Source organism: Piliocolobus tephrosceles, chromosome 6 (assembly GCF_002776525.5).
Source record: "Piliocolobus tephrosceles isolate RC106 chromosome 6, ASM277652v3, whole genome shotgun sequence".
NCBI classification, from domain to species: Eukaryota; Metazoa; Chordata; class Mammalia; order Primates; family Cercopithecidae; genus Piliocolobus; species Piliocolobus tephrosceles.
This window is the reverse complement of record NC_045439.1, coordinates 24,246,593-24,274,301: the sequence shown is the minus strand read 5'-3', so window position 1 is coordinate 24,274,301 and position 27,709 is coordinate 24,246,593.

Below are 27,709 nucleotides of genomic sequence, written 5' to 3'. Positions count from 1 at the left end.
GTGGGTTCATATTTGGCTGGGTTTAAACTGTGGAAATTCTGAGTGCATAGACTGAGGGAGCAGTCCTTCATGGAGGATTTGCATTTGCTTTTGCTGGGAGCCAGGAGATGTGACAGACTTGTTACTACTGTAGTCCTGCCAATGCTCTTAGCTCACCTCTCAATTCTCAGTTTTCCTCCTCTAATTGTGTCTGGTTCAAGGTCTAAGGTTATTTTTTTCTCTCTTCTTAAAAGTACTTAATTATTTTAGATCAGTTTTAAGTTTACAGCAAAATTAAGAGGAAGGTAGAGACATTTCCCATATATATCTGGCCCCACACATGCCAAGCCTTCCCCAGGATCAACATTCCCAACCAGAATGACAAATTTTTTAAAATTGATGAGCCTACATTGGCATGATATTCACCCCAAGTTCAAAGTTTACATTAGGGTTCACTTTTGGTGTTATAAATTCTGTGAATTAAAAAAATGTATAGTAACATATGTCCATCATTATATCATACAGAATATCTTCATTGCCCTAAAAATTCTTCTTTGCTCCTTCTGTTCATCCCTCCTCAAACCCTGGCAATCACTGATGTTTTTCCTGTCCCATAGCTTTGTCTTTTCTAGAATGTCATACAGCTAGAATCTTACAGTATGTAGCCTTTTCAGATTTTCTGTCACTTAGTAATATTTGTTTAGAGTTTCTCCATGTCTTTTCATAACTTGATCATTTATTTCCTCTTAGTGCCAAGTGATATTCCATTTTCTGATATACCACAGTTTAACTATCCATTTATCTACTGAAGGACATGTTGGTTGCTTCCAAGCTTTGGTGAGTATGAATAAAGCTGCTATAAATACTCATGTGAAGGTTTTTGTGTACTCATATGTTTATTTTTTTTTGTTTTGTTTTGTTTGCTTATAATCGACACATAATTATTATATATTTTTATGTGGTACAGTGTGATGTTTCAATATGTGTTGTACACTATATTATGATCAAATCAAGGTAGTGTATAAATCATTTTGAACCTATATCATGTCTTTGTGATTATAACTTTTAATATCTTGTTCTCCAGTTATCTTGAAATGCATTGATATTAGCTGTAATCAACCAACTATGTAATAGAACACAAGAATGTGTATTCTGCAGCTGTTGTATGGAATGTTCTGTAAATATCTGTTAGGTCCTTTTGGTCTATGGTGCAGTTTAAGTCTGATGTTTCTTTGCCAATTTTCTGTTTGGATGATCTGTCCATTGATGAAAGTGGTCTAAAAATATGTTTAGTTCTACAAGAAAACCTTGTATTTTGATACTCTATAGTGATATCAATATTTTCTTGTTGGAAATCTTGGTTTTGAGTTAGCTTTTCTGATCCAATCTGAGTTCACAATTTTTAGTTGCTCTTTTTTAGCTTTTTTTTGCACTAGCTATTTCTCTTTCTACTAGGTGAAAAATGATTTAGTATGCATTTTACTCAGGAGTTAGGCCTTTCAGAGTGTCTACTTTGCTATCATGTTATAAGAAGCAGTGATGCTACATTTTAAAAATCAAAATCACTCCAAGATTTAGATTCTGGGGTGTGTGTGTGTGTGTGTATTTTTCACACACATATGTATATATACACTTATGTATATACACACACGTATATAGGTGTGTATATATATATTTCTTAAGAGTTAAAAATGTATATGGTGTATGTATGTGTGTTTATATATCTATAAAAGTATATGTGTATATATATATTTCTTAAAAGTTATAAAATCTAACCAAATTAATTATACAAGGAAGGGTAAATCAGCTTTAGGATGCAGAATGACATATACCTAACATTATGAATCACATGAGTGTTCCCTATAGGTTTATGATATAATATATGATATAATATGATATGATATAATCAGTGCTATTATATATGTGTGTGTGTGTGTGTGTGTGTATGTATATATTCCTTAAGAGTTAAAAAATCTAACCAAATTATGCAAGGGAGGGTAAATCAGCTTTAGGGTTCAGAATAACATATACCTAACATTATATATCCCATGAGTGTTGCCTATATATTTATGATATGATGAGCACTACTTGCACATAATCTAATTAATAACAGCCCATCCTCCCCTTTTGATGTCTAGATTTTTTGTATACCTATAAACCCTCTTCAACTGCATGTAATTAACACAATATTTTTCTTTTGAATGTTTGAATGTTTACTTATGATTTCCATGTGGCTTTATTAAAATGCAAATATTCATTGTGGCTTGATCAGGGAGGCTGTATTGTATAATTTGTTACTCTAATAAGCATGACAGAATAAACAACTATTTCTAATAAAGGATGGCCAAAGTCAGAATATTGGACATTTTGTATTGAATAATTTCTAGGATATGGCACTTCCTGAAAAGATAAACAATGAAAAGTTAAATTTTTTTTTCAGAAGTCAATAACATGATTGAACATACTGTTTGTAGTTCTACTTTGTGTTTTTAGGAAGTTGAAGTATTTCCAAGGACATTGTTCCTATAATGCATAAAATGAACTCTTGTTTTTGGATAAATTACCAGGAGATTGATAAAGATATGAATATATTACTTAACTCTATGCTATTAATTTATTTGTTGTCATGAGCACTTATTATCCTAGGAAAATAAAGGTAAGACTTAAGGAAATTTGAAAATTGGATGATACATTCAATTTCTTTTAAACTGGGCTACTTATGCCTCACCCACCTTAACCACTCTGAATACCATGAAGTCTGGAATTCAGGTAACCCAAAAATATTGTGGTTGCATTAGAAATCCTGAGGACAAGTCATATATCCATCACCAAAAATGGAGTTCTTTGGAACTATAGTGGTAGAGTGGCAGAAACTACAGAAGTAATAGATGATCACCTTGGGGGAATACCAACATTGGAAAAGCTAGGAAGGTTGAGATAAACTTTGCTCTCTTGTGGTACTGTTCTCATCACTTCAGTAGCCTCTTGTCATGTTTCAAACAAAATTTTAATATACAAAATATTCTGTTGCTATGAGTTTTATCATTCAGTGTTTGGATCTCTACATCTTTCAGAACATCAGTAAAGAAGAAAATGAACTATGATCACAAAAAGGAAAAGTGCACTGTTACTAATACATATTATTGTTTTAATCCTGTATTGGGCATTATTGAAATGACTGGCAACTAGGAACATCTTAGAGCCTCAATGGGTCAAACTTGTGAAATATGATGATTACTTCTGACTCCTTACTAGAATCATCAGAACACTTTAATGAGTTTTAGTGTAAAATAGAGTTTAAATGAATATACCATGTGGTTATGGTTATTGTTTTCCCAACAGAAGTACATATGGAGCAACCACTGGGAATTTTCTTTGTATTTAACTAAACACTTTATATTTAAAGGTCTTGCAATGGGTTAATCAATTTCTTTTTATATTAACTCAATATAATGCTCTTAGTTATTGTAGCAATGTGTAAACAAAAATAAGGCATTTCTGAACAGGGTTTGTCTTAAATAAAAATGAAGATAACAAATACAGAGTCAGGAATTAGTTTCCAGAGGTTGCTGTCTGCATACTTAGTTACTGAAGTCTAAAGTGGCACTGAGATCTCAGAAAGGATGTTATTTTGAAGCTAGTTTCTTAATAGACAAGGTGGACTGGAACAGAGGTTCTCACTTGTTTATCCACTGGAACACTATTGACTGATTGATTGCGTTCACAAGAATGCAGAGCTGGACTGAGTAATGTGAGTACCTGCAGAAGACCAACGATTGGTGATGCTTCAAAAGAACATTCTTAAATCTGTGTTCAGCACTGATTTAGAGGAAAGACTGTGATATGTGGGGAAATCATAGGAAAAAAGGACTTTTGGTGACATGGCCTCAGCTCATCCACTCATTTAACAGGAACTCTGCTATTAACCACGTCTACTGTCCTTAGAAAAGAGCTAATGATCTTCCCTTGCTATTTCATCATGTTACTTACTGGTCTCACCTTTCTCCCTCAGTGACTATCAAAATATTTCTTATAATCACATGTTCTGGCATACAACATTTTCTCTATCCATAATCCTTCCAGTGGGGTTTTGAAACCACTGTAATATTAGTGGATTATAATATTACTTCGAGATCCCTTGGAGATGTCAGGTTGGTATGGTGTTCAGTCAGTACCCACATCAAGGTCAAATTTTCATATGCCTGTGTGTTTGTTGTCAACTCAGCATCCTCACTGCTGCTTAGTCTAAGATCTTCTAAGTCAGAATTCCTCTCCCTGTATTGTTCTCAGTTAAATTCTGTACATGAGAGGCTCCTAGAAGATAGCAAAAGAGAGGAACCATTATTTTCTTGTTTATTTTTTCTTCAACTTTTATTTTAAGTTCTGAGGTATGTGTACAGGATGTGCAGATTTGTTACATAGGTAAACATGTGCCATGGTGGTTTGCGGCTCAGATCAAACTATCATCTAGGTGTTCAGTCCAGCGTCCATTAGCAATTCTTCCCAATTAGCAGCTCTTCCTCCGCCTGTCCTCCTGACAGGCCCCAGTGTGTATTGTTTCCCCGGAAGTGTTCGTGTGTTCTTATCATTCAGCTCCCACTTTTAAGTGAGAACGTGCAGTGATTGGTTTTCTGTTCCTGTGTTAGTTTGCTGAGGATAATGGCTTCCAGCTCCTTCCATGTCCCTGCAAAGGACATGATCTAGGAACCACTATTTTCAAGAGGATGGGGTAGGTAGCAGTGTGGCTGGGCTAATTTTTCTGGACTAACTTCATTTTGACTTAAATGTAATTGAAAACAAGGACCCGAAGCCCAGCTGGCATGAGAAAAGGCTCATAATATTGGCTACACGGCTTTTAATTCTAAAAGCTTATAAAGCAAAACAGTCATGTAAGGGAAAACACAAGCAAAGCGGAAGGAAGAAAGCAAAGTGAGAAAACAGTATAAAGATCTACATAACAGAATATTAAAATTGGGAGAGACATATACTTTAATGATCTTTTTCTTTTCCTCATCTGTAAAATTAAATTTGGGACTTGGTAATACTGACAATGACCTCAACTGAGTCTACACTGGTCATTAACTGTGGATATTTCACAACAGAGATTTGGTATATTAAGGCAAATTGAAATTATACTAATCAGTTAACTGTGTTATACATCACCTCTCTACAAAGTGTTAAACTGCAATGGGAATGTATAAATTTAAAGAAAATCTATTTACTGAAGAGTAGGTTTTAATTAAAATAAAGAAAAGAAATATGAATAGTCATGACCTGTGATTTCTAGATTTTGTTTGCTTTGGGGTTTTTGTAGCTTCCAGAAGGAAAATCTAGCCAATCTCCTTCTCTTTGTACTAGTATAAGAACACTTTCCATCAATTTATCTTTGCTAAAATCCTTTTAGAAAAATAAGACCAATGTCGGTTTGTGAGGCTTTGCTCACTTGAGGGCCTGCCTAACCATCCATCAGCGTCTGACTAACAGAACAAAGTCTTCTCAAGATAAATGGAAATTCCCTCCTTCCTAAACTTCACTAACAGTTTTTTTTTTTTTTAAGAGAATGTTGGTTTCAGTGAAATCTCTAGGCATGCCAAATCTGGAACTGTGTGTATCTTTGGGGAATCATATATTTGAAAAATCTGCATAAATTTTTAAGGATAAACAGAAGATAATTTTTTCTCCAAAAACTCAGTTTGCCTGCTCATGAAATTATGCTTGTGCAACAGGTTAAAATTGACTCCTGTCACCTTAGAATGCATTCAGTACTATACTCTGGTTGACACAGTTCCTCCCCGTCACACCCTATAATTTTGGAGAAAAGACTCAAAGTAGTCTGATGTCACAAAGAAGGAGAAAATTGCTTATTGCCTAAGTTCCCATTTTTCAGATGATTCTTTTGATTTCATTTATTGATAGTCAGGTGCATCATCCATCTCTTTAACACTTTGTAGAGAGCTAGAGTTTTCTAGCTTCTCTTGAAGAGTTCCTTTGAAGAGCTGTGGTCAGACAGCAAATTGAGGGGGGTGATAATAGATCTTTATTTGAATTGTTTTGAAATCAGTTACAATCGCTACTTCCATCCACAATTTCTATATCCGGAAAGAAAAGTCTGTCTTGCTGCATTTCATTCATTAAGAATTCAGAGACTTAGAAGAAAGATTGGTTTTAACAATTGCATTTCCTCACTTAGCTTATACTTGACTGTTGACACCAGAATATGCTCTCTAGTCAATAATCTCAGGTTCTCCCTCTGTCTGCTGAAACCAAGTGGTACCATAGCCCCCGACCTCTAAGCTTTCTCCTGCTTTATGCATTATTACATCTTTTAATTCTGTTCTTTCCTTATTTGCCTTTAGTTACCTGTGTCCCTGATATTATGTCCTATAAGACCTGGAACATATGCAGGGACAGCTCATTACTAGACTTTCATCATCAAAAATTCTTACTAAAAACTGCTGTGAACACAACAAAATGTTCTTATTGCTTGTCTTCCCTTCCAAGTACTGTCAATTCTTGAGTGTGCTTTTAGAAGCTTAGTTTTTCTTTGATACTCCTCTCTCCTCATTTCTTCTTTTTCCTCTGCCCTCTCTGTAGGGTCTATGCTTTATTAATATCTTTTTGGTATCCACATGATCTGAGTGTGGAAAATAACCATTACTATTTATATTTTAGGATGTCTACGGGTGGCATCCTGTAGATTTCTATATAGGAATACATTATGTCTTTTAGATTCCTCAAAGTGGGGAAGCTACACATTTGGCAGATATTTAAAACTAGATTATTCTGTTCTGCGCTGATTTTTTGAGACTTCCAGAGATTATTATTCTTGTTTTCATTTCTGGGGATCTTTCAAATGTATTTCCCTTGATGTGGATAAATGTATCGCTTCTGTCTGATGATTTGTTATTTCTCCTTCGAAACCAAGACATTCCTTTGGCTGAGGACTCCGCTCCTCTCCAGGCATGCTTCTTGGACAGAATTTAAGTCAACCTTTCTCCAGTACTCTCTTGACTATACCCTGAAAATTCTGGGAGTAGACATTGTCCCCAAATTTGTAACTTGTTTTTCTCTTCTAGCAGAGTAGCTAGGCAGCCGTGCCACTCTCCCTTTAGGCTTCCCAGCATGTGATCAGTCTGCTATGTTTTCCAAGTTCTATAGAAAACAGATAAAGCTCTCCAGGGCATCCCATTGAAGCCTCCTTCCCTGGTTTTGGAAAGAACTTAAATCCCTCTTAGCCTCCTTCCTTGGCATATGGGTAGAGAACTCAGAGAACCTTGACCGCTCTCTTCAAGAATTCTTTTTTAAGTCCATCTCCTCTGGCCTCTCAAGCCTCTCCAATGGATAGATATGAATTTTCTGTTGAGGGTTTAAAAACTACCATGCGATTGCTTCTTTTGCTTGCAAGTCTTGATTTTAGAATGTTAGTAGTTGACATCTGTGATCTTATTCATATTTCAGTTAAAACTGATTCTAAACTAAGTCCATCCTGTAGGACCTAAAAAAATAACACATGAGCTATTTAGACAAGGACACACTATAGTTGGTCCTCTTAGACAAATCTAGTTGAAAATTTTAATCCATTTCTTCATGATAGGAATTGGAAACAAATACATGTATTTTTTATTATTTTTACTATTTATATTTATATTTTATAGTTTTATTTTATTATTTTATCTTTCTTGTATAGCAATGCCTAAAAGTATTGTAAGCTACAACCATTCTCATTTAATCGTTTTTTTTTTTTCCTTTTTTAAGAAAGCCCTAAATAAAGTATCTGGATTGGATTAAAATAAAGTCACTAGAATGTAAGCTCCTCAAAAGCAGGAATTGGACTGGACATCTCTTGTATCCCACTTGCTGTCTTTTTGGCCATTGTTTTCACCCCAGTCAATGCTATGGTATAGTTTTACGCAAGTATAATCTGATAGCACTTTGTGTTACTTCTACCACAAATTTCTTGCTTTTGGCATCTTACTCTGTCACTTCTGAGATGCCTATAAGGTCATGCTCAGTCTTTCTGCTACATGCAGAGGAGAGCCTTTCTGATACACAGAGCTAATGTTCTATGGTATAACCCTTTGCCATTAAGAATAAAAATTCTCTTTTTTGTTTTGGGTGGACAATACTGACTTTTGTGTACATGGCTTCTCAGAAGATCTCCAATGGAATTGTGCTCTAGTTGTCTACTGAGCTGTAATCAATCAGCTCAGAGATGCAACCTGAAGTTAACTTTCCCTCCTTCCCTGTCTTGCCCTTCTAGTATTCTACTCGTTACTTTTGTTCACTTCTCAAAATTAAAATTCATGAATCTAAACTGTTTTCTCAGGCTCCTTTTAGGGGGAACCTAGGCTAAGACTGTAACTCTTTAAAAAATTGTTGAATTTATCACTGAACTGCAACAGTATGGTGTCCAGAGGATGGACAAGATAAGCATTCTTTCTTGGAGAATGCAGCCTAGAGAAATTCTGCTCCTCTGTGGGTTGTGCTACATCTTAAATTGATTATGAATAGTAGGTGCAGTCCACATCTCTCTGATGTACTGTCGGAAACATGCCCTGCAGAAAGGAACTTGCCTCTTCACACTAGCATCAGGCTCTCCAGGAAAATGATGTTTTACTAGGAGAATTATAGCAGTCCAGCATGATGTATTGTTCTTTGCTCATAAATAATGCAAAGATGATACCAGGCAAAGATAAAGGCCGGTGATTTATTCCACATAACCTTTATGTAAACCTAATAAATTCTGCGCGGTGGTGTCTGTGAATGTGACAGTGGCTGTGGCACCAGATCGTGTTGACAATGGCAAGCATTTCAAGCACTGAGAACAAGAGCTGAAGAGAGCACTAATTCTCATGTCTCTTGGGCTCTCTCACCAAGAAAAGACCCTAATATTTTCAGAATGAAGAAGAAGACTAAAGAATTAGCAACAATAACATTTATGTAAAGAGAAATCAGTGCTACAAGATCACATTATGTAAGGTCTCATCGTGAATGAATTCATTTGCATAAGGTTTTTATTATTAGTGGGTAAAGTTATAAAAATTACATGTATAAATACATATATACTGACTTTGTTTCTCAGTTACAAAGTTATAGAAATTGCACATGTGTGCACATACACATATATACACACATTTATATATTTGTGCAGTAACCCAGCAACATGGGAAGCTTACCCAATTGAGCCAAAATATAAAAGGGTTAGTTTTGAAATTTCCAAGAGTAAGAATTTAGAATCTTTAGTATTTATTTTTTATTGTCTTTATTGGTTAAAAAAAAAACCCCACATTGGTGAGGAATTTTAGATGAGAACTAATATTGCACTAAATCGTTCTTCACTCTGGTACAGATTCACGTGGGAAGTCACAGTGCATAGTGGAAATGAGGCTCAGAGAAATATGTGTTTTTTTATGTTAGGAGCAGGTGGACCTTAAAAATAATGAATTATTTAATAATTCAATGAGAAAAATACTGATGAGAATTAGTGTATGAATATTAATTCTAAAATGGGAAGAGTCAGGGGAAATAATAACAACCGCACACTTGCCCCTGCATCAGTTCAATACAGTGGAATTTATTGCATTCTAAAAGTACCGAGGTATCATAACATATAAAGCAATATATTCCAGTGACATTTACAAGACTTATTCTACTAGAGTTATTCAACCTTTCACCTCAATTGTGCTATGCAACTTCCCTCTATGAAAATTCCTTTTTTCTTTTTCTGAGGTTCCAAAATCCTTGAAGAACTCAAAGGAGATGACAGAGATGCAGCATAAGCTTAATTAGCTAAATTGACTTAGATAATATTGTTAATTATTTCTATAGTCATTTGGCAAAGGTTAACTTTTAAACTTAAATAAGAGATGCTGTCATTTGCTTCTAAATAAAAGTGCTGAGTTTAGTAAAGAAAACAACAGCAAAATACTGCGGTTTCATCTATGGCATTGACCTTCATAGAGATTGTTCTCACAGTAAGCACTGAATGCTTTGTTTCTCCTTTTGACTGGTACTTGGAATCAGGTTTTTGCTTTAGGCATTTTCCTATAACAAACACTATTTTTTTGAACTAATTAAAAAAGCACAACTGCAACATTAAGAATAGGAAACATCAATATTATAAATTCAATTTCTAGCAATGTTCCTGTGCAATTATGAAGCAGCTACACAGTTTAGCTACTCTTGATATAAAACACAAATTATAAAAAAGACAATGCAGCTTCCAAGTTCCCGAAAAAAATGAGAACATTGCAACATGCTTGAACTTTGATCCTCCTATACGTTGGTTTTTTGGAACTGTGTGCCACAACAGCTTAGATATTGCTCTTTATAAACATAAATTAACTTACATATAAAGGGAATTCCCAGAAAGCAAGTAGCATTAAAGAGAAGTTTTCTTTTCTGGGGAATGAAATATATAATGAATAGATATGAGTAAATTCAGACCTTCCTGTGCCACACTCCTGCAGCCAGTCATTAAAAGTACTACCCACTGTTATTAGGATGCCCAGATTCAAATTAATAAATTATTATGTCACACATTGTATTTATTGTGTGCCAGCTGCACACTTAACCATGTGATAGGCACATAGAGAATAGTTAGCTATTCTGGATTCAAAGAGAGCCAAAAACTCTACTTAGCAAGATGAAATAAATCTAAATCATGTAACAAATTAATATGTTAATATTACCTTTCATCTGAATTAGTAAAATGTCATTTTCTCTAGTCTACTTTTTAACTAATTATCAAACTTCAGTGATGTTATGCTTATGCTTTTAAAAAGTGACTTTCCTTCTCATATATTTTTTATGACTACCCATTGCTGATGGGTAAAGATAAACTCAATTGTATGTGTTAAGTAATTACAGGGCATGGGTCAAAGCCTTGTGTTAGAAGACAGTTCTCCATGAGTCTCATTTTCCTACTCATTTTTGAGGAGACTGTCTTTGTTCCAGACTACTTTTCCAAGAACATTTGCATAGTGAGCTTTGGAAGATGGAGATCGTGTTTTCCTTCAGAACCAATGGCAGGTTTATTTACTGTATAATAAGATAAAGATAATGAATTCATTCAGGTCAAAAGTCAGGTATATTTACTGTATAGTATAAAAGATTCAGTTGGCACAAGCTTAGGGTACCTTCTTTGTGATGCAATCCACTTTGAGAGTAGGTACTACCAGGCCCACTTTGCATTTTACTGTTGGAATTCGCAACTGGAAAACCAGCAAAGTTGCTGGTCTTTTTGTTACTGTTATTGCTGTGAATAACAAAGTACTTGTTCTCTGTCCCAGAGGTCTCATCTCTTCCGCCAGCATCTATGAGACTGTGCCAGACCAACTCATTAGCTCAGACCCCTTACAACTCCTTACTTTTGCCACCTCCCTTGCCTGTTTTTTAAAAGCTCTATTTGATCATCTACCAATCTGAGCAGTGAAAAGACAAAAATTTCTGGGTGAATTACTGGGAGAAAGAGAATCAGCATAGTAGAAAAATTACCTTTTTCAAGTGGAAGTCTGTAATAGGGAGTAAAGCGATTAAGGAACCAATGGAGTGCAGAGGAGACACATTATTTAAAAGTAGAAAACTTAGATTTGTACATTTGGAATTTCTCACAACCTGGTCCATCTTTCTGGATATGGATAAAGTTTCATTCTCATTTATTTATTCTAGCTATGTTCATTATACACACACACACACACACACACACACATTCCATTCTCATTTTTTATATATGTGAATTTGCGATTATTTTTAAACTAATTTGTGTGTCAGAGTTCTATATTATTTCATTCATTACCAAATATAACTGCTTTGTTATTCTATAACTCTTCTTCTCTTCCTTGTATTTACCTCCAGTATTTACCTCTTTGTAAATACCTCCTTGTATTTACCTCTTCCTCCAGTCTCCATACCATTCCTAGTTCTAACAATATTTTGTTGAGTCTTTAAGATTTCCTGCAGATAGGATCATGTCACCAGCAAATGGAGATCATTTTACTTCTTCCTTTCCAATTTATATGCCTTCTTTTTCTTGTCTAATTGTTCTGGCTAGGCCTACCAGTACTACATTGAGTAGAAGTGGTGAGAGGGGCATCCTTGTCTTGTTTCATATCTTACAGAAATGTTTTCAGTTTATCACAGTTGAGTGTAATGTTAGCTGTGGGCTTCTCATATATGGCCTTTATTATGTTCAGATAGATTCTCTCTATACCTGTTTTGTTGAGAATTTTACCATGAATGAATGTTGAATTTTGTCAAGTGCTATTTCTGAATCTATTGAGGTGAATGTGGTTTTTATCTTTTATCCTGTTTACATGGTGTATTACCCTTATTGATTTGTATACATTGAACCATCCTTACATTCTAGTGATAAATCCTACTTGATCATAGTGTATAATCCACCTAATGTGATGTTAAATTTGGTTGGATAGTATTTTGAGAATTTTTGCACCTAATTTCGTCAGGCACATTGACCTATAGTTTTCTTTTAGTGTGGTGTCTTTGTCTAGCTTTGATATCAGGGTGATTCTGGTTCATAAAATGAGTTTGGACTTACTCCATTTCTATTTTTGGAAGGTTTAAGAAGAATTGGTATTAATTATTCTTTCAAATATTTGATAGAATTCACCCAGGAAGACATTTTATCTTGGACTTCCTTATTGGGAAATTTTTGATTACTATTTAATCTCTTTATTTTTTATTATTCTGTTCAAGTTTTTTATTTCTTCTTGATTCAGTTTTGGTAGATTATATATCTTTACAAATTTATTTCTTAGATTGTCTAATTTATTATCTAATTATTTATAATAGTCCCTTATTATTTTTTTTAAGTTCTCAGGTAACCATTGTAACATCTTCTCTTTCATTTATAATTTTACTTATTTGGGTCTTTTTTTCTTTTTTTTTTTTTTAGTTAGGCTAGCTAAGGATTCGCTAGTTTTGTTTATTTTTTTCAAAATTCAATTCTCAGATTTGTTGATTTTTTCTATTGTTCTCTATTCTTTATTTAATTTATTTATAATGTTCATTTTTTTTCCTTCAGTTAACATAGGGCTTAGTTTGGCCTTCTTTTTCTAATTTCTTGAAATGTGAAGTTAGGTTGTTAATTTGAAACCTTTCTTCTTTTTTAATGTAGTCATCTACTGCTATAAATTTTCCTCTTAGTATTGATTTTGCTGTCTCCCATAGGTTTTGGTATGTTGTGTTTTCATTTTCATTTATCTCAAGATATGTTTACAATTCCCTTTGATTATCTATTTGACCCAATGGTTGTTCATGAGTGTTGTTAGTTTCCACAACTTTGAGAATTTTTCCATTTTCTTACGTTATTGATTGGTAGTTTCGTTCCAATTTGTTCAGAAAAGATACTTGGAATGATTTTGATCTTAAATTTGTTAATACTTGTTTTGTGACCTAACATGTGATCTATCCTGGAAAATTACCTATGTGCTGTTAAGAAGAATGTATATTCCTCTGCTGTTGGGTGGAGAATGCTGTATGAATGTATGCTCCTTTGGTCTGTAGTGTTATTGCTGCCATTTACTTATTGATTTTCTGTTTGGGTGATGCATTCATTATAGAGAATAGGGTATTGAATTCTTCTACTCTTATTGTATTGCAATCTATTTATCCCTTCAGATTTGTTAATGTTTGCTTTATAATTTAGATGCTTTGATATTGGGTACATGTATATTTATAATTGTTATATCTTCTTGTTAAATCAACTTTATATCATTATATAATTACTGTCTCTGTCTCGTGACAATTTTTGACATAGAGTCTACTTGGTCACATATAAATACAGCAACTGCTGTTCTCTTTTGGTTACTATTAATATTTGTGTGGAATATGGGCAAAGACTACATGACAAAAACACCAAAAGCAATTACAACAAAAGCAAAAACTGACAAATCATATCTAATTAAACTAAAGAGCTTCTGCACAGCAAAAGAAACTATCATCAGAGTGAACAGGCAACCTACAGAATGGGAGAATGGTTTTTCAATCTGCCCGTCTGACAAACGTCTAATATCCAGAATTTACAAGGAACTTAAACACATTTACAAGAAAAAAACAAACAACCACATCGAAAAGTGGGCAAAAGATATGAACAGACTCTCCTTAAAAGAAGACCTTTATGCGGACAACAAACATATGAAAATAAGCTCAACATCACTGATCAGAGAAATTCAAATCAAAACCACAATGAGATACCATCTCACACCAGTTAGAACAGTGATTATTAAAAAGTCAGGAAACAATAGATGCTGGTGAGGCTGTGGAGAAATAGGAACACTTTTACACTGTTGGTGAGAATGTAAATGAGTTCAACCATGTGGAAGACAGTATGGCTATTCCTCAAGGATCTAGAACCAGAAATACCATTTGACCCAGCAGTCCCATTATTGAATATATACCTAAAGGAATAGAAATCATTCTACTACAAAGACACATGTACATGTATGTTTATTGCAGCACTATTTTTGATAACAGAGACATGGAACCAACCCAAATGCCCATCAATGAGAGAGTGGATAAAGAAAATGTGGTACATATACACCATGGGATGCTATGCAGCCATAAAAAGGAATGAGATCATGTCCTTTGTGGGGACATGGATAAAGCTGGAAGCCGTCATCCTCAGCAAAGTAACACAGGAACAGAAAACCAAACACCACATGTTCTCACTTACAAGTAGGAGTTGAACAACGAGAACACATGGACACAGAGAGGGGAGCAACACACACCAGGGCCTGTTGGTGGTTGGACGGTGAGGGAAGGGAACTTGAAGGATGGGTCAATAGGTGCCCCAAACCACCATGGCACATGTATACCTATGTAACAAACCTGCATGTTCTGCACATGTATCTTGTTATTTTTTTAAGAAGAAATAAACAAAAATATTTGTGTGGAATATCTTTCTTTATCCTTTCACTGAATTTCAGCCTATGCATGTTCTGAAATCTACAGTGAGTCTCTTGTGGACAGCCTATGGTTTAATTTTGCTTTTGTATCTATTCAGCCACTCTGTCTTTTGACTGGGAGTTTATTTCAATTACATGTAAAGTAATTATTAATAGAAATGAACTTAATCTTTCCACTTTGTTAGTTGTTTGTTGTCTGTTTTATATTTACTTTGTCCTTTTCTACTTTTGTTGTCTGTTTGTGGTTTGATTATATTTTTTATGGTGGTGTGCTTTAATTCTTTTCTCTTGTCTTTTGTGTCTCTACGATACAAATTTTCATTGTGGTTACCCTGGGTTCACATATTTTAGAGTTATAAGCAGTCTACTTTAATGCTGGTAACAACTTAACTTCAATTGCATGTACTCTATACTTTACTTCCCTCTCCCTCATACTTTATGTAATTGGTGTCAGGTTTTATGTCTTTTAAATTGTTTTTCCATTAACAAATTTCTGGGGTTACAGTTATTTTTACTACTTTTATCTCAGACTTTATGTATCAGTGTTAAAAATGGTTTATATGTCACTATTGCAGGATTATAGTATTCTGTGTTTGCGTTTACCTTTAACAGTGAAACTTACACATTTATGTGTTTTATGTTGTTGTTTAGCACATTTTCATTTCAACTGAAGAACTCCTTTTATCATATACTGTATAGCATGTCCTAGTGTAACAATTTTCCTCAGTTTTTGTTTGTCTGAGAAAGTCTGTATCCTTCATTCTTAAAGGACAATTTTGCTGGGTATTCTAGATTGGTAGTTTTTGCTTTGTTTTCAGTACTTTAGATATATTATCCACTTTCTACTGGCTTGTAATGTTTCTGCTTAGAAATCTGCTGATAGTGTTTATTGTGGTGCTCGCTTGTGTGTGACAAATTGCTTTTCTCTTGCTGATTTCACAATTTTCTCTTTGTCTTTGATTTTTTTTTTTTTTTTTTTTTTTTTGAGATGGTCTTCCTCTGTAGCCCAGGCTTGAGTGCAGTGTTGTGATCTTGGTTTTGGCTCACTGCAAACTCTGCCTCCCAATTCAAGCAATTCTCCTGCCTCAGCCTCCCAAATAGCTGGGACTACAGGTGCATGCCATCATGCCTGGCTATTTTTTGTGTTTTTAGTAGAGACACGTATTTAGTATATATTTTGCATAGTTAGTAGAGACGGGGTTTTGTCATATTGGCCAGGCGGGTCTCGAACTCCTGACCTCAGGTGATCTGCCTGCCTCAGCCTCCGAAAGTACTGGAATTACAGGCAGGAGCCACTGTGCCCGGCCTTCTTTGACTTTTGACTATAATCCATCTCAGTGTACCTCTTTAGGTTTAATATATTTGGGGACTTTTGGGCTTCCTGAATAAAGACATACATTTGCCTCTATAGATTTGGGATGTTTTCAGGCATTGCTTTTAAACATAAGATCTCTATTTCTTTCTATTTCTCTCACCTTCTGGTATCCCTAGAATTCATATATTGGTTCACTTGACAGGTATCTCATAAGTCCTGTATGCTTTCTTCAATCTTTGTTATTATTTTTTTCCCTCTAACTGGCTAATTTTATTCCTGTATCTTCACGTTCACTGATTATTTCTTCTGCACAATTGAGTCTGCTGTTGAAGTTCTCTATTGATTTTTTCAGTTCCATTATTTTATTCTTCAGCTGTAAAGTTTGTTTGCTTACTTTTTATGGCTGCCATTTATTATATTTAATAATTTTCTGGTTTTGTTCATGTATTTTTTTCATAGTTTTATTTAGTTGTCTATCTGTGTTTTCCTTTAGGTTACTGAGCTTCTTTAAGATGATTATTTTGAATTCTTTGACAAGTAGTTTTGAATTTCTGTTTCCTTTTTTTTTGAGACAGAGTCTCACTGTGTCACCTAAGCTGTGGTGCAGTGGCACAGTCTTGGCTCACTGCAACCTCTGCTGCTCCGTTCAAGCGATTCTCCTGCCTCTGCCTCCTGAGTAGCTGGGATTACAGGTGCCTGCCACCACACCCAGCTAATTTTGTTGTATTTTTAGTAGAGACAGAGTTTCACCATCTTGGACAGGCTGGTCTTGAACACCTGACCTCGTGATTCACCTGCCTCCACCTCCCAAAGTGCTGGGATTACAGGCATGAGCCACTGGGCCCGGCCCTGAATTTCTATTTCTTTAGGATTGGTTACTAGAGCTTGATTAGTTTTATTTGGTGGTGTCATATTTGACTAATTCCTCATGATCCCTGTAGCTTTGCTTTGGCGTCTGTGCATTTGAAGAAGCAGGTATCTATTCCAGTTTTTACAGCTTGATTTGGCAAATAAAAACCTTCTTTCTACTGGTCCCTGGAAAGATATAAAACCACCTTTGGGATAGCAGTTGAGTGGGCTGAAGCTGGGTCACGGGGTTATTTCTGAGTCTCTAATCAAGTTTGCACATGGGTGGAGGGCCTATTACCAAAGACATCAATGGGTATGATGGCTCCTGATCAGTGAGCAAATTTCTGAACTGCCTCTGGACTGTAGAGGAAGACAGAAGCTGTGTCATCGGGCTACTTTAGGGGCTACAGTTCAGCCTGAGGTTAGTGTCTTTGTTACTGAGCGGGATGTCCTGTTAGCAACCTGGGCAGATCAGAGTGCCCCCAGACTAAGGCAGAGGGAGCTAGAACTGAGTCACAGGCCTATTTCAGTCTCCACAGCCAAGACCAAATTTGATCATCTTTTAACTGGGACCATGAATGGGTGTATTTTCCACTGGGTCCCGAGGTGGAGAGGACTTTCCCCTACTTGTGGTACCATGGAGCTGGAGCTGGATCATAGGGCTGCTTCAGAGTCCACAGTGGGAACTGGTTTTGGTGGGTCTGCCACACAGTCCCAAATGGGCATATCTCTTTTTGAGTCTCTGGGTGGGGACTAATGCCCCTGGACTATAGTAGAACAAGGTCGGCACTGGGTCATGGAGCTATTTCAGGATCCTGGTTGAGCCCAAGTTTACTAGCTCATTTACTGTGGGCATGGATGGGTATAAATCCTTCTGGGCCACTTGGCAGATGGGGCTGTTATCAGGACCATGGCCAAGCAGGGTTGCAGCTAAGTCCACAGGAGCATGTGGCTGCTTCCAATGCACAGTGCAGACCATAGTTGGCTAAGTTATTAACACCACTGGGGCATGTGCATGCCTTCTCAAAGCAGCCCTCCTCAGTCTTAGGCTCCACCAGGGTTTTGCAACCCACAAAGCTGTTGTCTATAGATGGATGCCACATTGTTTCTATGAGCTAGGAACCTCTTATTCAGTCACTTTGCTGACATCACTTCTATTTGCTGTTTAATGGCTAAATCTGTTTTTTTGTTCAAAATGATTAGGTATGGTTGGACAATGCTCCTGTAACTAACAAAGCTACCTTTTGTTGTATAAATAATGACAACAGTAGTTTTGCTTGTGCTAAACAACCATAATGATAACTTGAAAGAGTATAGCACATTAGAACAGAAAACATCCTTTGAAAATATAGTTCAATCCCTTACTTAAATAGATTCTGGAAGCTCAGGCCCAGAACAGTTAATTCCCTGACCTTATACAACTGGTAAACAGCAGAGCAGGAACTTGAGTCCTTTGACTCTCTGAACCTACACTCTGCCCCTCTATGGGAAAACTGCCTTTCCAACTGAGATGAAATATAAAATAAAATGAGAGTGTTCAGCATTTTGAAACACATAATGCTCTAAACACAATACAACAACGCTGCTGTCCTCAGGAAATTAGAAAGCAATTTAGAGAAATGAAATGGGTCAAACGAGCTGTCACTGAAACAAAGGCTGTGGATCAACCAGTAAATCCGGAACTGCTTCTTGTGCTTGAGATTTTCAACCCCTCAGGGTGGGAGGTAAACCACCAAATAAATTTAAAAGGATTTCCACAGAGTGTTTCTTGTGAAATTCTGAAGACATTTGTATTGCACTCTCTACACCCTAATTTCCTGTGCAAAAATAGAATAGCATTCAGTGGTCTTACATTTTTAAGAGGGTTATTTTCTATAATATTTTAGAAAATACCATACAGTACTTCAGCAGGGGGTGGTGTGGTGGAGGCTAATTCTCAGTAGAATTCAGAGACTTGCCTATTTCTCTAATCAACATTCAAATTTCCTTGTTCTGCCTCATCTTATTGATAACTGACTGCTGTCTCTTTCCTTTCTGTCAGAACTCCAGGGGAAAAAATTGGCCAGCAAGATATAGTTAGCTTCATTGTAACTTCTGCATGATATGCAATTTTAATGACAGTTTTACATACATTACTAAACCCCCAGTACACTCGGAGGTCAAATCAATATTTTAACAGACATTCTAAAGGGAATTGAGTGTCCAGTCATTTATTCATGATCAGTTTGATAGAACAGCAACTCTTCAAATCATCTCAGGTTAGCAGGAGCCTGGGAAATCAAAGCAACCACTGATTTATTCACCCACTTGATTTTGGCAATTGGACATCAGTTGCATGAAAACTCAGAAAAAAAAGGACTTGCGTGGTATTTTGGTAAGTCTCATCTACAATGATCAATGTGAATTACATATTGTTCTATGAATATTATTTTGACTTTGGCTGGTTACATCTCCAAATAGATTGTGGGTTCAAAAAAAAAAAGGTTGTTTCAAATCTTCACTGAACCTAGTTAAGTGCTATGAACCTCAAATTCAAAAGTAGTAAACCTTGAATTACAAATAGCTAATAGATGGTGCCAGTTGAGATTGCTTTTGATTCTGTGCTTTCTGATTTCCAGAGTTATTTTGTGTAACACCTACATAAATGAGCATTTTACTGTTACCTACCATTATTCTGAGCTGATGTTATTTCATGATGGTGAAACAGAGTGTAACAGAGCATCACTTGCCAGAGGTATGTGGCAGAATTACAGCCCCCCAAAAGAGGTCAACATCCTATTCTCCTGAACCTGCAAATACACTCTGTTACATGGCAAAAGGAAATTAAGGTTGCAGGTGAAACTAAGGTGGTTAATCAGCTGACCTTAAAAGAGATATAATCTGGATTATCTAAGTGAGAGCCATGGAACCACATAGGTCCTTTAAACAAGAGGGAGGAGGAAGAGTTAGTATGAGAGCAATGTGATGTGAGAAAGATTTGACCAGCCAGTGCTGGTTTCAAAGAAGGAAGAAGGAGCTGTGAGCTGATTAATGTGTGCAGGCTAGAAACTGGAAAAGGCAGGGTAAACAAATCATCTCCTAGGTCCTCCAGAAGGAATGCAGTTCTTCCAACACCTTTATTTTAGCACAGTGAGACCCTTTTCAGATTTCTGACTTTCAAAACTGTAAGATGACACATTTCTGATGTTTTAAGTCATTAGGTTTGTGATAATTTGTTATAGCAACAAAATAAAACAAGTACAGAGTAGATGAACTCCACTTACCTGGATTAATTTAATTAGAGTTTTTTTTTTTTTTTGGTATTTGCTATGATGTGACTTTTCACTTCCACATTTCAACTGTGAATAATATGTTTGAATGTACCCTAGTATATTTATCTCCCCTTTTGTCTTCCAAGGTCTGATATTACAAACATGTTGCAATAAACTCCTGTACATGCTTCTTTTGGTTTTTACCTGAGTATTTCTTGGATATAGAATTACTGAGATGTATAAAATGCCATTTTCAACTGAAATAGATATTGCAAATTGCTATCCAAAGTGGCTGGACCAATTTGTAGTCTCATGAACGCTGTAAAAGTTAGAATGTCTTCACATTTATAACAAAACTAGTTATTACAGACTTCTTAATTGAGCTGATTGCATGGGTTTTATATTGTAAGTTATTATATGTGGCATTATATAAAAACATTCAACTAACTTCTGATATGTAGCAATGTTTTTGAAGGTTTCACTTGGAACTCTGCAGTGGCTTGTTATTGCTTCCAGAATGAGATATAAGAGACTCAACGTAGTATATACACCTGGCCTGTTTTACCAGCCTCAACTCTCCTACACTCTGCCTTCTCCTTTGTAGTTCAGTCATACTAAGCGACTTGTACTTCTGTGCATATGCAATGCTGATGCTTGATTTTAAGATTGTCTTTATCCCTCTCTTCTATCTGGAGATCTGTCATTTCCACCACTCCTGGCTAATCTCTTCTCCTAGTCTCAAAAGTCGCTTTACAACTTTCTTTTGATGTTCTTTTGGTTCTCATCACAATGTATCATCATGTTAAAACAGTTTTAAGCATACAGGATACATGCACATGATTGAAATATCCACTTTATTACAAGGTATAAAGTGAAAATCCCCTCTCATCATTGCTTCTCCACTGCTCAATGTCCTTCCTTTTGAAGGTAAGAATTATTAAGTTCTTACCTTAATATATACATACATACATGTGTTTGTACAAGCACACACACAGGTTGTTTTCATCTCTCTTGCCTATTTCTTTCTAAACATTGTCTAAGTCTCTTTCTGTGAACAAGATCTTTGACAAAAGTTCTAGAGAATATGAGGTGGTTGCTTATGGGAATGTGGGAATGTACTGGAGAAAGCAAAATGAAACATTAAATGCAGAGGCTTCCAGGCAAAAGCATATCTGACATGTTCCAGAACAGCAAGGAGGTCAGTAGTAGAGTAAATGAAAACAATAAAAGGTAAGGCCCAAGCATTGATAGATTTCACTTTTATTAATAGAAATATTAACTGTGGGTATATTGCAAAGCATTGAACTTTTTCTATAATCTAGTCTTTTCTATTTTAATAAAATCATGTTACACATTTTCTTATCAGTTATGCCAAAATATTTTTTATAATGCTACCTTTGTGTGTGCGTGTGTTTAAAATTTTATTTTATTTAATTTTTTTGAGACAGGGTCTCACTCCATCATGCAGGCTGGAGTGCACTGGCATGATCATGGCTTACTGTAACCTTGACCTCCAGGGCTCAAGCAATCCTCTCAGTTCATTCTCCTGAGCTGCTGGGACTACAGGCATGCACCATCATGCTCAGCTAATTTTTGTATTTTTTGTAGAGGTGGGGTTTCTCCATGTTGCCCAGGCTGGCCTTGAACTCCTGGACTCAAGTGATCCTCTCAACTCAGCCTCCCAAAGTGCTGGTATTATAGGCATGAGCCACTGCACATGGCTTTATGTGTGTTTTGTTATGTGTTTTATATTTTTGATTTTCCTATGTGTTTATGTATAGTTCTCATATTTAGGAAAGGTTGCCTCCATTTTAAAAAGTTGTTTAGTAAATGTATCCTTTTTTAAAGAAGAATCACTCTTCTATAAGAGATGATACAGTTAGCATATTCCCACTTCCTTTCCCCTCTACTCTTCAATTTCGGTCAATTTAAGTCTTGTTTAAAATTATCCTTGTAGAGTTAAATGCTGTTATTCTTATTGATATGGTTCGGCTGTGTCCCCACCCAAATCTCATCCTTAATTGTAGCTTTCATAATCCCCACATGTTGTGGGAGGGACCTGGAGGGAGATAATTGAATCGTGGGAGTGGCTTCCCCCATACTGTTCTTGTGGTAGTGAATAAATCTCACGAGATCTGATGGTTTTATAAGGGGTTTCTCCTTTCATTTGCCTCTTGTCTGCTGCCATGTAAGTCATGCCTTTCACCTTCTGCCATGATTGTGAGGCCTCCCGAGCCACCTGGAACTGTGAGTTCATTAAACCCCTTTTTCTTTATAAATTACTTAGTCTCGGGTGTGTTTTTTGCAGCAGCATAAAATGAAATAATAAGCTTGTATTATTTGATATATCAGCTTTAAATGATATCCTTTGACTCCCAGTTATTTACCATTCAGGTTCTCTCCCTGTACCGTCGCTGTGGTTTCCTCATACTCATTGTTGGAGGCTGAACTTGTCCTCTATTAATTTTCCAGGAAAACCCACAGGAATAATTTCACTCAATTTTCATATATTTAATACCATTTGTGTATAGTCTTTATAGCTGAAGAATCATTTGATTTGATATAATTTCCTTGGTATATATTTTCTTTAAGTTAATTTTAAATGTTTGTCAACAATCACAGATTTGAATGTTCTTGTGGATTTTCTCACCATTCATATTTTATGTTTCTGGCTGTTAAAGAAATTCTGTACTTTTAAGTCCATACATCTTGGTATCCACTCTAGATATCTAGCATGGACTTTAACACATGTAGCTTCAAGTCTACTTTTATTTCAGAAAAAAATGTGACTCTCTTTTTACCCAGAAAGATTGCTTCCTTCTTTGAAGTCACTGCTTAGGTATATGCTGGATTTCCCTTTGACAGTCTTCTGTATCATTTTTCACTCTCATTCATTTTTATACTTTCTTCTATTTCTTTTTAAAATTTTGCTTTTTTTCCTATTCAGAGTTTTGTTTTTTCACTCTTGCATGCCTTCCATTTGCATCTTTACTGCTGCATTGATTTTACATTTTGTCTACCTCTTTCTTGAGATCAGCTTTTATTTCATCTCCTTCACTTTCTTACCATTTATTTTCTTAGAACTTTGAATTCTACCTTTTAATGTTATTGCAAAGAGGCAGTAGTTTTAGCTTTTCAAATTCATGGTAAAATGTTTGCTCATAATTTTCACTGAGTGCAAGGATTTTTCATCAATGCATTTACTGCTCTTTGGATTTTGCATAATTTTAGGTCTAAACTTCTAAATATTTTTGACATTCTACTGTTTTATTTAAGATTGATACATATCATCTTTGTATTTTGTCTATGCAGTTGATTTTTAAATTAATATGACTAATTTTCTTTTTAGATTAATTTTTTGGCTGTAGTCTGCTAATATCTTGCCTTATCAATATAATGCCAGTCTCCTATTTGATTAAGCATATCTTCTGTATCTATATTGAGGGTGTTTGTGAATATGTTATCTAGAAGCAGACTGAAGGCAGAGTTTTGTGACCCTTCGCTGGATCTCTCTGTCTTAAGCTGATGTTGCCAACTCCATGTCCACTAAGGTTTAATTGTCCTTTTATCCACCTCAGTCTCTTCAACTCTTCCAGTAGTACTCCATCCTGTTGATAGTTCAGTTAGCTCTTTCATTAGAAAAGCCTGTCTTTTAACTACAGTTGACTGCAGTTAACTTTGACTCTGAAATCGTTGGTGAATATTAGAGGGCAAAAGTGTAAATCGTGGACTGATTCTTGCCAAATACTGAAGTCATCATCATTATCATCTTATTATTCTTCCTTTTAATAAATTTCATTTTTTGATTATTTACCATCTGTCTTGCAATGGTGCAAACGATTTTATGTGACATACTTTATTTATAAAGACTATGACCCTCCACTCACACTTAGGAAAACTGGCATGCAGAAAGCATTTTACTCAACGTTACACAGCCAGTCATTAGTGGGGCCAGAGTTCACACTAAGGCAATTTGACACTAGCTTAGTCATTTTAAACCACTGTCTGTACTGGCTTTGTTTATTAATTCTCTAATGTTGGTGCTGCCCCCTAATTTTTCTGGAACTTCATTCCTATTCTCCAAAATTATGAAGCTGAAACAGATGATTTCAAGGATTTTTATCATCAGTAGTGTTTTATGATTCTGGGAAAGATTTCTTTATTTTTTACTGTATTTTATATAAAACATGTTTGATTTTTTTTTCCTGTGGGGCAGTCATGAATTCACTTCCAACTTTACTCCTGGAATGACGCAGCCTTTCCCACTTCTCAAGGTGCTATATATGAGTTGTGTTGACAGGCTGCCAGGTGAATATGCAATTTGTGACAATTAGGCTTTCCTTTAAAACAGAAGCTCCCATCTTAAGTGCCTTAATATTGCAAACATATTCCTTGGAACATGTGCCCTTGAGATCTCCTTGTTTAAGAGGAAATCTATCTCACTGGAGAATATGCTAACCTTCTCTCAGTTTTACTTAAATCCTTTATCCTCCTGTGTGCTAAATTTAGGAGGCAAGTCCAGGCAGCTAGTTATACCTAAAAACAGGTTCAAGGCCATTGTATAATCCCAGCCAGTCCTCCTTGTACAACTGGTCCAAGAGTCACAAGTGACAGGCAGTCCTAAATTAATCCTATTTGGGCTGATTCTCTGTTGTTATAGATTTCTAAGCCTCTAGCTTGCTGCTTAGCCACCCCAGCTCTTGCTACCATTGCAGATGCCTCCTTGGTGTGTCATTGTCAGATCCACTTCAAATCAAACATGCAAAGTATTTGGTCTCATTTAACCCTGCTCTTTTCCCCAAAGAGCTATGCAGAAAGTGATTTCTGTGAAGTAAAAGACTTTGACTCATGCTCTGTGCCTTATAGTTCTGTACTTCTTGGAAATTTACAAGTGGGTGAGATGATGATTAAAATTAAATTCAGACTGGGTTTTTAAAAGTATTTTACATTCTGGATGGTGTCCTCTTCACTATGCTTTCTGCCTCTTTTTTTTTTTTTTTTTTCCAGTCTTTAAATTAGCCAGTTTCTTTAGAAAAATGGTACACTAACAGTTCTAGATTAGGCACTGGGTTCTGGAAGACGTGGCAACTATCTGGCTGTCCGACCCAGAAGAAACTCCTCTATAGCTACTCCAATGCTGTATTACCTTCTCCTTCTTTTATTACCACATTTCTTATCTTAAATCTTCCAAGAAAATCTAGGAACATATTTTTTATTCGCAGTTCTATAGCTGATACCTCATTACAGAGAAAAGCGCACTTTGCTGGATTGAGTTCTGAGTTCCAGCCCAAATTCACCTCTATGGTCTTGAACAACTCACTCAACCATTTGAATTTTTTTTAAATATACCTCCCATGTCAATGATTTGGGATTTTAAAAATCTCTGCCAACTTTAAATTGCTGTGATTTTACTCATTATAAAGAAATGACATCTTAATCTTAGTGGTACAATAATCTGAATAATGAAAACCTTAGTTATTAAGTAACTGCCTAACATTCAGAATGCTTTACCAAATGTAGTAATTCTGGATAGACAGCTAATTTCCCAGTATTGATTTAAAGAGCTCCTTTATGTGGAAAATAGAAAGAATAGAATACAATATAGTGTTTTAAATCTTTATTTTAAAACTATAAATGATTTTATTGTCTTTTGTAGATAGATTTTTGGGCAGAGAATCTTAGGTGGGCGGTATTATTTGCAAGAACAGTCTAAGGCTTTTGCACATAAAGGTGTTGATTCCTTACCTAAGTAAAAACTGTCTAAACTTTTCTATTAAAAAGACTCAAGGCCTGCATCACTTTTCTGCTAGTTGACCAGGAATGCACAAAAAGCTAATTTTGTATAATGAAACAGTACACATACATAAACTCTGGGAAAAAAGAAAGAGAGGAAAATAAAAAAAAAGAAGAAAGAAAAAAAAGACTGAAAAAGTTCCAAATGTGAAGTTTTCCTGTGCCACTGTCGCATCACATGTGTAACTCCTTGTCTGGTATTTTATCTGTGGATATAACTCATTCTGCTTTGTAACCTAGTCCTCCTGATTCTGTGCTCAGGGTGCAGTCTTCCCTTTTGTTACAAAATGTTCACCTTAAGTATCTTTCTTTAGATGTGAGCAAGAAGGGCTCCTTTTCCAGGTGCTGGGCTTTAGAGGGCCCTGTTCTAGTCTCCATCTAGCTGAAACCAGAAGAGCATAAGAGCAAGGGAATGTCCTCATCTGGTGACAGCACCTTGCCTTCCAGACCACACTTAGTACCTGGTCCTTGTCTACATGACCCCGAATCATTTTCCAGGGCTTATCCAAGCCTGCTTCTTGAGTTCTTCCACCTGAAGGCACTAGCCTCCACTTCGCTCACCCTCATGCCAAAAGGGCTATTGAGGGTCTCCTTTTGAAGAGAGTGCAATGAAGCAGGAGTCTTACCATGAAGCCATAGCTGGGGCAGACAAGGGCCTGGAGATGGCTCTCCCTGTACTATAATATTCTAGCAGGAAAGTCTACAGTGTGCAATAACAGTAAATTCAAACGTAACTTGCCCAGTTACGTAAATGTATACTTGTATATCAGAGGATAGAGCTTATTTTAATTAATAGTTGTACGGGTTCATTTATAACTTTTAAATATTTAGACATAAAGTGCACGGGCTTCCAGGTGTACTCTTGACGAGAGTCTTACAAACGTTTTTGCCTTGCAGCACCAGAGTTGGAAAAAGGCAGAAGCCTAGATGGATCTATTTCTACACCACTCAAAGTCTATTAGGGTTAATGCCCCTTGAGAGAAGGGCTTACAATTTTTCTTTCATTCTGCTTTGAATCAGAGCCTTAAGTTTCAATTCAGTGTTTACTTTGACAACCTCCAGTGCTATATCTATTCGCTGACTGTTTTTCTTGAGTAAACTGTAGTTTGTTTTTATATGAAAAGAGGAATACAGTTGATAGTTATTCAAGATTAACAAACTGGGTACTATTCTAAGCACTTTATATATTAAGCTTCCTTCTTCCCCTTCCCTCCCCACTCATTGTCTCTATTGCACAGAGGAAGTAACTGAAGCTTAAGAGAAATTAAAAAGAAATTAGCTAAATAACCCAAGGCTCTTTGACTTTCAATGCTGTTTGTCATTCCACTAATGTTGTAATTGCCACGAAAGAGCCTTTTTAAACTGAAACCTTGTCACTAATTCTTCTACTTTTCAGAGACAGCACCATAAATCTTCCTTACAACTTCAACTTGTTTGAAGTCTCAAACCAGTCATACCTTGGTTTAGTCCCCTGAATGGTGGCTGATGACCGGTGATGATGACTATGGCAACTTCCAGATGGCTGATGTAGATAGTATACATAGTAGAAAGAGTTTAAGCTTTGGTATGAAAATAGGAGCAGGTGTCAGCAAGTGAAA